The 14,171-nt window shown below is 41.9% G+C and overlaps 1 pseudogene; it reads right to left on the minus strand.

The window, feature by feature from the left end:
* Positions 1 to 11,705: 11,705 nt before the first annotated feature.
* Positions 11,706 to 13,908, minus strand: Gm13106 (annotated as a pseudogene).
* Between the last annotated feature and the right edge of the window lie 263 nt (positions 13,909 to 14,171).

Below are 14,171 nucleotides of genomic sequence, written 5' to 3' on the forward strand. Positions count from 1 at the left end.
CAATCTCAGGTTTGTGCAGTTCCTTGCATCTCAGGAACAGATCTTATAAATGGGACCCAAACCCCAGGGCTTCACAAAGTGCTCAGTGTTTGGGAAACAAATTTGTATGTAGTACATTCAGATCACAACTGAGTTAGATATGGAGAACAATGGGATGAGGGGACAGTCAAGAAAATGAGGACCAATTGAATACCAAGGCAGGCATATTTCAGGAACTATGTCCTTGTATTTAACCTTTGCTAGAAGACATTATTTGCAATATAAACACTCAGATACCTGATAACAAAATAAGGACATAATATGACCTTGAGCTATCTAATTCTTTATACTTCCAGAACAGTTTATATGTTGGGTAAGAAGAGCTTCACTTATTAAGAGAAATATGTTCTAATACCATCCCTTGGTTCCCTGTGATAGGTCCTCATTGCGGGGGTGGGGGGGTTGGGTTGTCTCTCAATCTTCATGTGTAATGTAGTCGAACTCCACATAAAATCAGAGACACTGAAACTAATAGAGGAGAAAGTCGGGGAAAGCTTAAAAGACATGGGCACTGGGGGAAAATTCCTGAACAAAACAGCAATGGCTTGTGCAGTAAGATCAAGAATTGACAAATGGGACCTCATAAAATTGCAAAGCTTCTGTAAGGCAAAAGACAATGTCAATAAGACAAAAAGGCCACCTTTACCAATCCTAAATCAGGTAGGGGACTAATGGAGTACAGAGCTAAACAAAGAATTTTCAACTGAAGAATACCAAAGGACTGAGAAGCACCTGAAAAAAATATTCAACATCCTTAATTATCAGGGAAATGCAAATCAAGACAACACTGAGATTCTACCTCACACCAGTCAGAATGGCTAAATTCAAAAATTCAGGTAACAGCAGATGCTGGTGAGGATGTGGAGAAAGAGGGACACTCCTCCATTGTTGGTGGGATTGCAAGCTGGTACAACCACTCTGGAAATCAGTCTGACAGTTCCTCAGAAAATTGAACATAGTACTACTAGAAAATCCAGCAATTCCTCTCCTGGTCATATACCCAGAAGATGTTTCAACTTGTAATAAGGACACATGCTCCACTATGTTCATAGCAGCCTTATTTATAATAGCCAGAAGCTGGAAAGAACCCAGATGTCCCTCAACAGAGGAATGGATTCAGAAAATGTGGTACATTTACACAATGGAGTATACTCATCAATTAAAAACAACAAATTCATGAAATTCTTAGGCAAATTGATGCATCTGGAGGATATCATTCTGAGTGAGGTAACTAAATCACGAAAGTACACACATGATATGCACTCACTGATAAGTGGATATTAGCCTAGAAACTTAGAATATTAAAGATACAATTTGCAAAACATGTGAAACTCAAGAAGGAAGACCAAAGTGTGGATACTTCGTTCCTTCTTAGAATGGGGAACAAAATAACCATGGAAGGAGTTACAGAGACAAAAGTGAGAGCTAAGATGGAAGGAAGACCATCCAGAGACTGCCCCATCTTACGCGAGTTCACAACCGGCCAGGAAAGACGCAACAAGCCAGAATCTTCTGCGGCAAAGCTTTATTGCTTACTCAGGAGCAAGAGAGGAAGAGCGCGGCAGAGAGAGGCAGAGAGGAAGAGAGAGAGACGCAGAGAGATGCAGAGAGAGAGGCAGAGAGAGGGGAAGAGAGAGAGAGAGGCAGAGAGCAGAGGAAGAGAGCAGAGGAAAAGACGAAGAGAAAGAGACAAAGAGACGAAGAGGAAGAAGAGAGGGAGTGCCAGAACCCCGTCCCTTTTAAGGAGAATTATCCTCCGCCTAGGACGTGTCACTCCCTGATTGGCTGCAGCCCATCGGCCCAGTTGTCATCACGAGAAAGGCAGAGCACATGGTGGGAAAACTGCCCCTGCACATGTGCAGATTATTTACTACTTAGAACACAGCTGTCAGTGCCATCTTGTAATGGCAAATGTGAGTGCGGCTCCCCACAGCCCCACTCAGGGATCCATCCCATATACAACCAACAAACCCAGACACTATTGCATATGCCAGAAAGATTTTGCTGACAAGACCCTGACACAGCTCTCTCGTGTGTGTATATGCCAATGCCTGGCAAATACAGAAGTGGATGCTCACAGTCATCTATTGGATGCAACACAGGGCTCCTAATGAAGGAGCTATAGAAAGTACCCAAGGAGCTAAAGAGGTCTGCAACCCTATAGGAGAAATAACAATATGAACTAACCAGTACCCCCCAACACACCCAGAGCTGTGTCTCTAGTTGCACACGTAGCAGAGGATGGCCTAGTCAGCCGTCAATGGGAGGAGAGGCCCTTGGTATTGTGAAGATCATATGCCCCAGTACAGGTTAGTGCCAGGGCCAGGAAGCTGGAGTGGATGGGTTGGAGAGCAAGACGGGGTAAGGGTATAGGGGGCTTTGGGGATAGCATTTGAAATGTAAATGAAGAAAATATCTAATAAAAAATAGATGAATGGAAAAAAAGAAGATCTCCTTACTCACTTTAGTTCATAACTTTGACATCCAGGCTGGCCACTGTGTCTGGACCTAACTCCATAGAGCTCTGCCTCACTTGCTTATTATGGGTCTTTTTTGTTTGTTTGTTTTGTTTTGTTTGTTTTTTTCCAGACAGGGTTTTGCTATATAGCCCTGGCTGTCCTGGAACTCACTTTGTAAACCAAGCTGGCCTTGAACTCAGAAATACACCTGCCTCTGCCTCCAAAGTGCTGGGAGTAAAGGCATGTGCCACCATGCCCAGCTTTATTTTGGGTCTTATTTTCCTCTGTAGAGTCCCCGAAGAGCTGAGGTTAAATATGTACATCCATGACAGGCTACTTTCTCTCTCTCTCTCCCTCCCTCTCTAAAGAACCAGGATGTTCTTTATGAGATTCTATGAATAGCCTGAGACAATTTAAAATCATGAGTTTTCTGGAAGGATGCCCATAGAGAATAGAAAGTGTTCCTGGCTGGAGTCAGGAATGAACTATTATGTAGGTATACTCAGAGTCTGCCCAAGATACCATGAGACCAAGTTCTCAGCCCAAAGGAGATCTATGTGCCTCAGAGGGGAAAAGGTTGAAGGACAAGAGACAATGACAGGAAATAGAAGACAAATTGAAGGTGAAGAGAACAAGGGAGAGGGTAAAGGAGTATTTGTCCTTGGGGGCCAGGCAGGAACAAAGGACTACCTCTGGCTAGAAAGAGACAGAATACCAAGCCTATAGGTCAAAGGCATAATATAAAGGTAAAAGGTAAACCCTAAGTGAGAATGAGATATTTAATTATAATTGGGGTGCATAATTACATAAGCCAAAAGAGACTAGACTTGAATGTTCAGCTTTGGTAGTGATCTCAAGAATAGTAAGTATCAAAATAAATGAAGGGACCTTCCGGGCTACATTTAGAAATGTAATATAATGGTTTTCAGCAAGGCACAATGATGGGGAACAAAGAAAAGGAAACAAAGAAAAGGACCGCCAGGGCTATATTTGCTGTTGTCAGGGATTGGCAACAGTCCCATCACTGAGGCAGGAGGGTTTGAGAGACTAGGAGTTTCAAATTAATCTACAGATCAAGATAATGCATCAAAAAAAGCAAAACAAAAAATAAATCTTTCTCCATAACAAAGTACATGCGTAGCACCTCACTCAATTTACTAGTACATAAATAAACAACCAAGACTCTACTGTGGGGAATACTACACTGAATGGACCTCTGGAATTTCAGGCTAGTGTGAATTTTTTGACTTTCACAAAGGGAACTTCGTGATATCCATCAATGGTGATAATGAAAATAATCCCAGGCAGCATGGGACACAAGCAACCAATTAGACACAAGCAACCAATTAGAAGGCATGTTTTGGTTGAAGCTGGAGCAGAGAGTAAGAGCAGTGAGTGTTTAATAAGCCTGATTCTCATTTTTCATGCACCTGGTACTGTGTTAAATTCGAAAATTATGTAAATGGGATTTTTTTTTAAATTTTGCTACTTTCAATAGAGAGATGGGTGCAGAGGATTTTTTAGAGAAATAATGTGAAGTACTCTAAAAATTAGGTTGATAGTTTTTTATACAAACATGCAACAAAGAAAGGGATTTTCAATTACAAAACACACATGGATATTTAGGTATAACCTCAATAGAAATAAAGATCTATGTCATAAAAAAATGAAAAGAAAAAAATGATGATAGTTGATCACATGAATTTGAAATTTTCTTGCATGCTAGGTGTGGTAGCACATGCCATTTGTCCCATTACTCTGCAGGAAGAAGCTTGGAGATTTCAATAGGTTGGGAGCCAGCGTAATCTAAGTAGTGAGTTCTAGCCAAGACTACTTTAGTGAGGCCTTTTCTCAAACAACAACAACAACAACAAAAACAACAAAAGATACAAAAACACTGCATTTACAATCAAGACCAGTGTCTTCATCCAGTTCTTCTTAAAAGACTCTGAAATTGTGCTCTTCTGTCCCATCTCCTTTCTAATGATTCTAGATCTGATGGAGTATGCCAGTGGAGGAAAGTGATCTACAGGCAGTGAAGACTGATAACAAGAAGTTAAACTCAGGATCAGGCAGCAAATCACAGACTCTCTACTCCCAGAGAGTTCTGATTCAGAAGTAGTGAGTGCCTCATAAATCTCCCTTCCAGATCTACCTGCAAAGTTAAAACTGCCAGTTTATAGGATGTGTAAGTCCTACCAAATAATAAATACATTTTGTTTACTGTCTAAATGGATGATGTTCCCTCTATGAAAAACAAAATACCTGAGAACTGATTGAACTTCAAGAACCAATTCAATAAATCCCTGCCCAACACAGTTTTATTTTATTTAGTTAGTTGCTACTACTTTACTAAGTCTTAGATGTATCTTTGAGACACAGTCACTTTCTTTTTTTTATATTTTTATTAGGTATCTTCCTCATTTACATTTCCAATGCTATCCCAAAAGTCCCCTATACCCTCCCCCCCCACACACCCCTACCCACCCCTCCAACATTTAGGCCCTGGTGTTCCCCTGTAATGGGGCATATAAAGTTTGCAAGTCCAATGGGCCTCTCTTTCCAGTGATGGCCAATTAGGCCATCTTTTGATACATATGCAGCTGGAGTAAAGAGCTCCGGGGTACTGGTTAGTTCATATTGTTGTTCCACCTATAGGGTTGCAGATCCCTTTAGCTCCTTGGGTACTTTCTCTAGCTCTTCCATTGGGGGCCCTGTGATCCATCCAATAGCTGACTGTGAGCATCCACTTATGTGTTTGCAAGGCCCCGGCATAGTCTCACAAGAGACAACTATATCTGGGTCCTTTCAGCAAAATCTTGCAAGTGTATGCATTGGTGTCATAATTTGGAAGCTGATTATGGGATGAATTCCCAGATATGTCAGTCTCTAGATGGTCCATCCTTTCGTCACAGCTCCAAACTTTGTCTCTGTAACTCCTTCCATGGGTGTTTTGTTCCCAATTCTAAGAAAGGGCAAAGTGTCCACACTTTGGTCTTCGTTCTTCTTGGGTTTCATGCATTTAGCAAATTGTATCTAATATCTTGGGTATCCTAAGTTTCTGGGCTAATATCCACATATTAGTGAGTACATATTGTGTGAGTTCCTTTGTGATTGGGGTACCTCACTCAGGATGATGCCCTCCAAGTCCATACATTTGCCTAGGAATTTCATCAATTCATTCTTTTTAATAGCTGAGTAGTACTCCATTGTGTAAATGTACCACATTTTCTCTATCCATTCCTCTGTTGAGGGGCATCTGGGTTCTTTCCAGCTTCTGGCTATTATAAATAAGGCTGCTATGAACATAGTGGAGCATGTGTCCTTCTTACTGGTTGGGACATCTTCTGAATATATGCCCAGGAGAGGTATTGCTGGATCCTCCGGTAGTACTATATCCAGTTTTCTGAGGAACCGCCAGACTGATTTTCAGAATGGTTGTACAAGCTTGCAATCCCACCAAAAATGGAGGAGTGTTCCTCTTTCTCCACATCCTCGCCAGCATCTGCTGTCACCTGAATTTTTGATCTTAGCCATTCTGACTTGTGTGAGGTGGAATCTGAGGGTTGTTTTGATTTACATTTCCCTGATGATTAAGGATGCTGAACATTTTTTTCAGGTGCTACTCTGCCATTTGGTATTCCTCAGGTGAGAATTCTTTGTTAAGATCTGCACCCCATTTTTAATGGGGTTATTTGATTTTTTTGGTGTCCACCTTCTTAAGTTCTTTATATATATTGGATAATAGTCCCCTATCTGAATTAGGATAGGTAAAGATCCTTTCCCCATCTGTTGGTGGTCTTTCTGTCTTATTGACAATGTCTTTTGCCTTACATTAGCTTTGCAATTTCATGAGGTCCCATTCGTCGATTCTCGATCTTAGAGCACAAGCCATTGCACTTCTATTCAGGAATTTTTCTCCTGTGCCCATATCTTCGAAGCTTTTCCCCACTTTCTCCTCTATAAGTTTCACTGTCTCTGGTTTTATGTAGAGTTCCTTGATCCACTTAGATTTGACCTTAGTACAAGGAGATAGGAATGGATCAATTCGCATTCTTCTACATGTTAACCGCCAGTTGTGACAGCACCATTTGTTGAAAATGCTGTCTTTTTTCCACTGGAAGGTTTTTGCTCCCTTGTGACCATAGATTTGTGGGTTCATTTCTGGGTCTTCAATTCTATTCCATTGGTCTACGTGTCTGTCGCTATACCAGTACCATGCAGTTATTATCACAATTGCTCTATAGTATACCTTTAGGTCAGGCATGGTGATTCCACCAGAGGTTCTTTTATCCTTGAGAAGACTTTTTGCTATCCTAGGTTTTTTGTTATTTGGAGTTGCTCTTTCTAATTAGTTGAAGAATTGAATTGGAATTTTGATGTGGATTGCACTGAATCTGTAGATTGCTTTTGGCAAGATAGCCATTTTTACTATATTGATCCTGCCAATCCATGAGCATGAGAGATCTTTCCATCTTTGGAGATCTTCTTTAATTTCTTTCTTCAGCGACTTGAAGTTCTTATCATACAGATCTTCCACTTCCTTAGAATCACGCCAAGGTATTTTATATTATTTGTGACTATTGAGAAGGGTGTTGTTTCCCTAATTTCTTTCTCAGCCTGTTTATCCTTTGTGTACAGAAAGGCCATTGACTTGTTTGACTTAATTTTATATCTAGCTAATGCACAGAAGCAGTTTATCAGGTTTAGGAGTTCTCTGGTGGAATTTTTAGGTTCACTCATAAATACTATCATATCATCTGCAAAAAGTGATATTTTGACTTCTCCCTTTTCAATTTGTATTCCCTTGATCTCCTTTTGTTGTCGAATTGCTCTGGCTAGGATTTCAAGTACTATATTGAATAGGTAGTGAGAAAGTGGGCAGGCTTGCCTAGTCCCTGATTTTACTGGGAATGCTTCCAGCTTCTCGCTATTTACTTTGATGTTGGCTACTGGTGGATAAGAGTGGAAGGGTAAATAACTGACAAAGTAGCCAAAGTCCTGCTACACAGAATGACATGGCCTTATTTTAAATAATGAGTGTGCTTATGAGTTCAACACCAAGGTGGGAAAATCTCCCCAACTCCAATCATTATAGAATTCTATAAGAGTAGGATACAGGACAATGGCCAGAAGGCTCATTTTGATTCTATAATACATAAGTCATTTAGTGCAGCCATGAAGATGTCATTGTCATAGAAATTGACTCTTGTAAACTTCACAAATTGGATCAGAAAAGGCACAAGGAGACTGGGCTAAGACTTCCCCATCCCCCATTCAACAATCTTCTAATTCCATGGTATTCATAGCATATACAACACTCTAAGGAAAATTTGATAGGCATGACATTCAAATCAGTTAAAAGGACTCCTCTCTCAAGTACAGATGTTTAAGCTGACAGAGATTAAAACATTGGCAGAGGACTCCATGTGTTAATGTGAAAGCTTGATGAGAGTGATCAAAATGATCTCTAAGGGGGTCTTCAGGCACTTAGGAGAGAACAAGAGATTAGTTTGCCACATGGTGAGGAACCAGCTCTCTGGCCTCTTCTGTGGTGAAGGTAACCTGTAGAATGTGGTAGACATAACCTGTCTCATATTAATAAGTACATCAAATTCAAAGTCACTTTATCAAAGTCACCTCATAAAAATTATCTTATCAAAAATATTACATCTTCAAAGTCATCTGACAAAGTTATCTGTCAAAGTCATCTCCTCAAAGTTATCTCATCAATGTCATCTTTTAACGTGAAACACAAACATAACATATAAAAACATAATATAACCTTTTCTCTTTATTGGGCAGAAATAAGAAACAACCAGAAAATTGTACTCATAAAAGAGATCTCTCTATGCCACCCAAAACACAAGTCTAATAATTGCTTTCTATCAGAGAGAGATGAGAAACAACCAGAAAGTGGTGCACACACACACAAGAAAAGAACCAAAATAGACAATGTCTCTCAGCTTCCCTGAGCCCATGCCCACCTTAGACCAAGATTCAGCATGTCTCCTGGCCCTGTCATAGCCACAGCTCCTAGATACATCTATCCCTAACTACAACTGGCAACGGGTATAAAATCAAGGCCTTGTTCCCGAACGGGTGGTCCTCTCAGCTCCCTGAGCCAAGCCCACCCTAACCTAGGCTCAAGATATCTCTTGGCCCATGCCATTGCCACATATCCCAGACATGTCTGTTCTAACCTCAAAGTGGCAATGGAATAATGCCTTGTTCCCAGAAAGATAAGTGGCACCATTTAGAATCAGTGAACAGAAAAGGGCACAACCAGAAACAAAAACCAATCAAAACCAGAAAATAAAATAACTATACAGGTACTACAGAAGCTAAGAGCTTCTGGGACAAGCGGGAGCCACAGAGCTGCTGAGGCAGCGCCCTTTTCAGGCTCCAGACATCCGGCCACCTTCCCAGCCAGAGGACAGGTGCCCGCTCGGCCCGGGAGGGCTTTACCTCAGCAACTCCTGGAGCCATTTTGGTTCCTGGACTTCGCCAAAAGTAGTCTGCACAGGTGAGAGTGTGCACTACAGAAGCTAACAGCTGGACAGGCTGGAGCCACAGAGCTTCTGAGGCAGCACCCTTTTCGGGCTCCAGACATCCGGCCACCTTCAAGGCCAGAGGACAGGTGTCTGCCCGGCCTGGGATGGTTTTCCCTCAGCATTGGCCGAAGCCATTTAGGTTCCAGGACACCGCAGAAAGTAGTCTGCACAGGTGGGAGTGTGCACTACAGAAGCTAACAGCTTCTGTGACAGGCAACGCAACACAGCTTCTGGTAAAGGTTGTTTTCGGTCTTCAAATTCGGCCAGGAGGGCGGTCCAAACACCAGATACCTGTGTACCTTCCCTGTAAGAAGAGAGCTTGCCTGCAGAGAGTGCTCTGACCACTGAAACTCAGAGGAGAGAGCTAGTCTCCCAGATCTGCTGATAGAGGGTAACAGAATCACCAGAGGAACAATCTCTAAACAGAGACAACTATAACAACTAACTCCAGAGATTACCAGATGGCGAAAGGTAAACATAAGAATCTTACTAACAGAAACAAAGACCACTCACCATCATCAGAACCCAGCAATCCCACTTCACCCAGTCCAGGGCACCCCAACACACCGGAAAAGCTAGACCCAGATTTAAAAGCATATCGTATGATAATGGTAGAGGACATCAAGAAGGACTTTAATAACTCACTTAAAGAAATACAGGAGAACACCGCTAAACAGGTAGAAGACATTAAAGAGGAAGCACAAAAAACCCTTAAAGAATTGCAGGACAACACAATCAAACAGGTGATGGGATTGAAAAAAAAATCCAAGACCTAAAAATGAAAGTAAACACAATAAAGAAAACCCAAAGTGAGGCAACACTGGAGATAGAAACCCTAGGAAAGAAATCTGGAACCATAGATACAAGCAAATTTTGAATCCAAATTTTGAAATGCACAACTGTATGATTCCATTAGTCATTTCTCTTCACACATCCAGTCTCTAGATGACACAGTCAGCCCCTCTGTCTCCAATACATTGATCAATGTCAAAAGACATGTGTTCAGGAACCCCTCATACTTTAAGGCCTTCAAATTGCAGGTCTTGCAGATTGATCGGTATAGGTCAACATATATATGGAGACTAGTGGCCATAGTCTACCCAAAGAAGTAAGCTCTAGGTTCAGTGAGAGACCCTGCTTCAAAAAAGCTTAGGTGGAGAAAAAATGTAGACCTCTGAAGTCCACATAGGCATTGAAACTTGCACACTGCCCACACTCAAACCCTTCCTCGAGCACAGAAAACTTTATTAAATGATGCTAAGCAGCTGGGTGTGGTGGTGCACACCTTTAATATTCCCAGCACTCAGGCGGATTTCTGAGTTCGAGGCCAGCCTGGTGTACAGAGTGAGTTCCAGGACAGCCAGAGCTATCCAAAGAAACCCTGTCTCAAAGCACCAAAAAAAAAAAAAAAAAAAAAAAAAAAGATGCTAAGCATTGTAGAGAATAGCTGAGTTCCCATAATGATGAGGCAGAAAGATCATAAGTTTAAGACTAGCTTGAGGCCAGATAGCCTTCTCAATTCTCCATTTAAAACATACTAAGGATTTTTAGAACACATATTTACTAAACACATAGGGCTACATGCCAAAGGAAGCGCTAGCCTGCTTAGGAAAGAGTCTCCATCATAGCACAGATGCCTTCTCTGAACCAAGGTTCCTGGCATGAGCATCATGTGTTTTGTAACTACAGACCCATCTTTCAGGACCCCTTTAGTTCACGAGTTTTACTTTTGCTCACATAATAAGTGGTGAGGGGGTGCTTAGGAGTTTCTCATGTTTTATGGAAATCATCATTCAACTACAGTGCTGGACTACTACTATATATTTTTAATTTCATTTTGTGGATACCTGCTCTTTACATAGCATAACCACTGTTGAAGGCTCATGGAGGTGAAAAGTCAACTTTGGGAGTCAGTGCTCCCTGCTTCCATCATGTGGTTCTCATGCATGGATCAAAGTCAGACTGGTAAGCTTGGCTACAGTTATGCTTTGCATGTTGAGCAATCTTGGCTACACATATTTTAAAATAAACATAACAATGAGAAAAAATAACAAAAGGTGTGGTATTATTATTATTATTGTTTATTGCTACATGATTATTCAGACACAAAGAAACACAATGGCTAGGTCCAGGAATCATGAACAAAATAGAGTTCCCCACTGGAAATTTATAATGCAATCCTTCAGGGGAGGACAGGGACTTGTCTATTTCCTAGAGATCTTTCTATATAGGTGGCCAACAGAGCTTGGGAGCCCTAAAGAACAGTGTTCTACAGTAAGGTTGCCTGCATGCAAGCTGAGCATGGTGGCATTTATCAGTGACTTCAGCAATCATGGAGAAGAGAAAAGCATGAGTTCAAGTCCAGCATGGGCTAATATAACACTGTTAAGTAGAAAGAAAGACTGGAAGAATATCCTTTAGAGAGTAACACATTGTTCCCATCTATTACTGGACAAATACACATTTTAAAATGCACAATTGTATGATTCCATTAGTCATTTCTCCTTACACGTCCACTCCATAGATAACACAGTCAGCCCCTTTGTCTCCAATACATTGATCAATGTCAGAAGACATGTGTTCAGGAAACCTTTGATCGTACACTTGTCCTTAGACTTTCATTTCTCAGTTACCAAAAGCATCCTCCTCCTATTTACTGGCAACAATGGCAAAGTCTGGTCTCCAGACCGTATGTACAGTGCTGTGAACATATAAGGCATAACTGAGAGGCAAAACAGATAGAGTGGGGCTGCCTAACAGTGCAATTTATGTTCATGAGCTCAGAAGAAAGGTGGACAAATCTCTCTGCTCTAAGAACAAACCGGATTCACAACACTCCAGAGGAGAAAGATAAAGCTCCATGATCAGCTGGTTTAGGTTGGCTGTGTGATGCAGAAGGTTCGTTAGGACAGAAGTGGAGATGTCATTGTCACAGAAGTTGACCGAGATGAGCTGAGAGCGGTTATACAGGGCAGGGACAAAAGTGCTGACCTGAGAGTCTGTCATTCTACAATGTTCTAGTTCCAAGGTCTTCAGAGTGTTTGCAACGTTTTCTAGGAAAATCCCGAGAGGCACAAGACTCATATCATGCAAAATGACACTTGCCAAATGCAGATGTTTGAGATGATGGGGACTCTGACACTGGGCAAAGGACTCTATGTCTGACTGTTAGTACTTGCAGAGAGCAATTGACAGGAACTCCAGCGGAGTCTTCAGGCACCTAATGAGAGACTAGAGGGTTAGTTTGGTATACAGTGACAAGGCTAACCTAGAGTAGGAGAGGCCACATATCCTGAGTCAGTGTCACCACAGGATGGCAGTGAGCATCCAGTGCAACCTGTTGGAGTCAGCCAACTCAAGTCCCACCATTCTAGGCTGTGACCAGTCACCATCATGATAAGACTTGATCATTATTGTTACCTCTACCATGGCCCCTAGTCTATATGGGAAACAGAAAATGTTTGCTGTGGAATCAGAAAGAACTCTTCCTCCTTCCTTATCCAAGCAATTCATTCATGCAGCCAGTGAGAAAGTAGAGGCCAGTCAGGTCGAGATGCTGGAGACTGTTGAGTTTGGAGAACTGAGAAATGAACTTGGTGACACTCTTCTACTGTATGTCTGTTGACGTACGTAGAAAAGTGAAGAGTTTCTCGTGGACTAGTGTTAGATGGAGTTTACGAAGATTCTTCATCTGACCAAGGCAAGGTGTGAAGCATGCCAGTGTGGACAGAGTCCAGCCTGTATTCAATTCCAACTCCTCAATGCAATATGGTTGGAAAATCTGCAAGATCTTCCTGACAGTGTGCATAGTCAATCCCCTAATCTGCATCTTCACACAGCACAGGTTCAGGGAACATCTTCTCTCCTGTGCCCACTGCAAGAAGTAAGTTTGATGTTCTTCTAGATTCAAACTGAAGGTGAAGGTCAGTGACCACCTTTAAATGTCACCTCAGTGCATATCTATGAGGGTTTGTTGCTTTCTGCTTTTGACACACTGTCTCTGCTGAGCCGTCTCCATCCTCTGGTCCAGCTGAAACATCCCAGAAGTGATGGTGCACATTTCTCAGGTCCAGCATGTGAAGCATCTGCTTTCTGTGGGTAAAACTGTTAGAAATGTAGGAAGATACAAAAGACCAAAAACATTAGCCAGCTTTTTCTAGGCATCTTTCTTGTCAGCTGTTCACTCTTCTGCTCTGTCTCCTACAGTTTTTGTTTCCAGTGCTGGGTCTACACATAGCAACTCAAGCCTTCTGGGCAAGGGCTTTCTGCCTTAACTGCATCTGGAGATCTGCCCTGCTTCCTCCATTTATTACTCTGAACTTCCACTGATACTATATCTATTACTCGGTAGAGACATAGGGCCATGTAGGTACATGGGCTCTAAGCTGTACTTCATACTTAATGGACATTTGTTACCAGGATTCAACAACTGTACAGGACACTGCAGCTCTTCAAGATGATACCAACATAAACCTCTGTTCTACCTTTGACCTCTTTTTCCATGAGCCCAGATGTCCTTCTCCTTACACTTAAATGTAAGCTGTTTAGCATTACATAGTTCTTGTTTACCTTGGGGAAAAATTTCCTGTCATCTGCTTGTCTACACCATCCAGCACAGCTTGCAATATTTTCATGTCAGGGACATTCATCAGTGCCCCCACAGGGAGGCAAGGTAAAGGCCAGGCTCCCACCATTTCCTTCAGTATCTTCGTGTTTCTGCCAGTGAAGGCTGCCTTGAAGAGTGGTGGGAACAACTCCCTGGGCAGCTCCTGCAGAGCATTGATGGCCAAGGCTTCATTCTTCACTAGGCTCTGTACTGCCAAGCTCAGGAGTGTGGGTGGATCCTGGAAGCTCATCCTGATGAACCTTTACAATGAATAGACCTGTTGAAGCATCGAGAAATACAATTTTCAAGATTGTCTTAGGAATCTTTAAATTCCTGCATCAAAGGAACCACCAAAGAGCCAGAATCCCTGCTTTGGTCACAGTGTGGAACTCATTGTGTCCTGTTTTAAGATCTGGTGGTCACAAAGCCAAACCCTTATCACTCCCTACATATGGGGTCTCTTATAAGAATCTGCATCAGTGCACAAATTAACCATTGACACATGAGGTAACT

The sequence above is a fragment of the Mus musculus genome, chromosome 4 (assembly GCF_000001635.26).
Source record: "Mus musculus strain C57BL/6J chromosome 4, GRCm38.p6 C57BL/6J".
Lineage (NCBI taxonomy): Eukaryota > Metazoa > Chordata > Mammalia > Rodentia > Muridae > Mus > Mus musculus.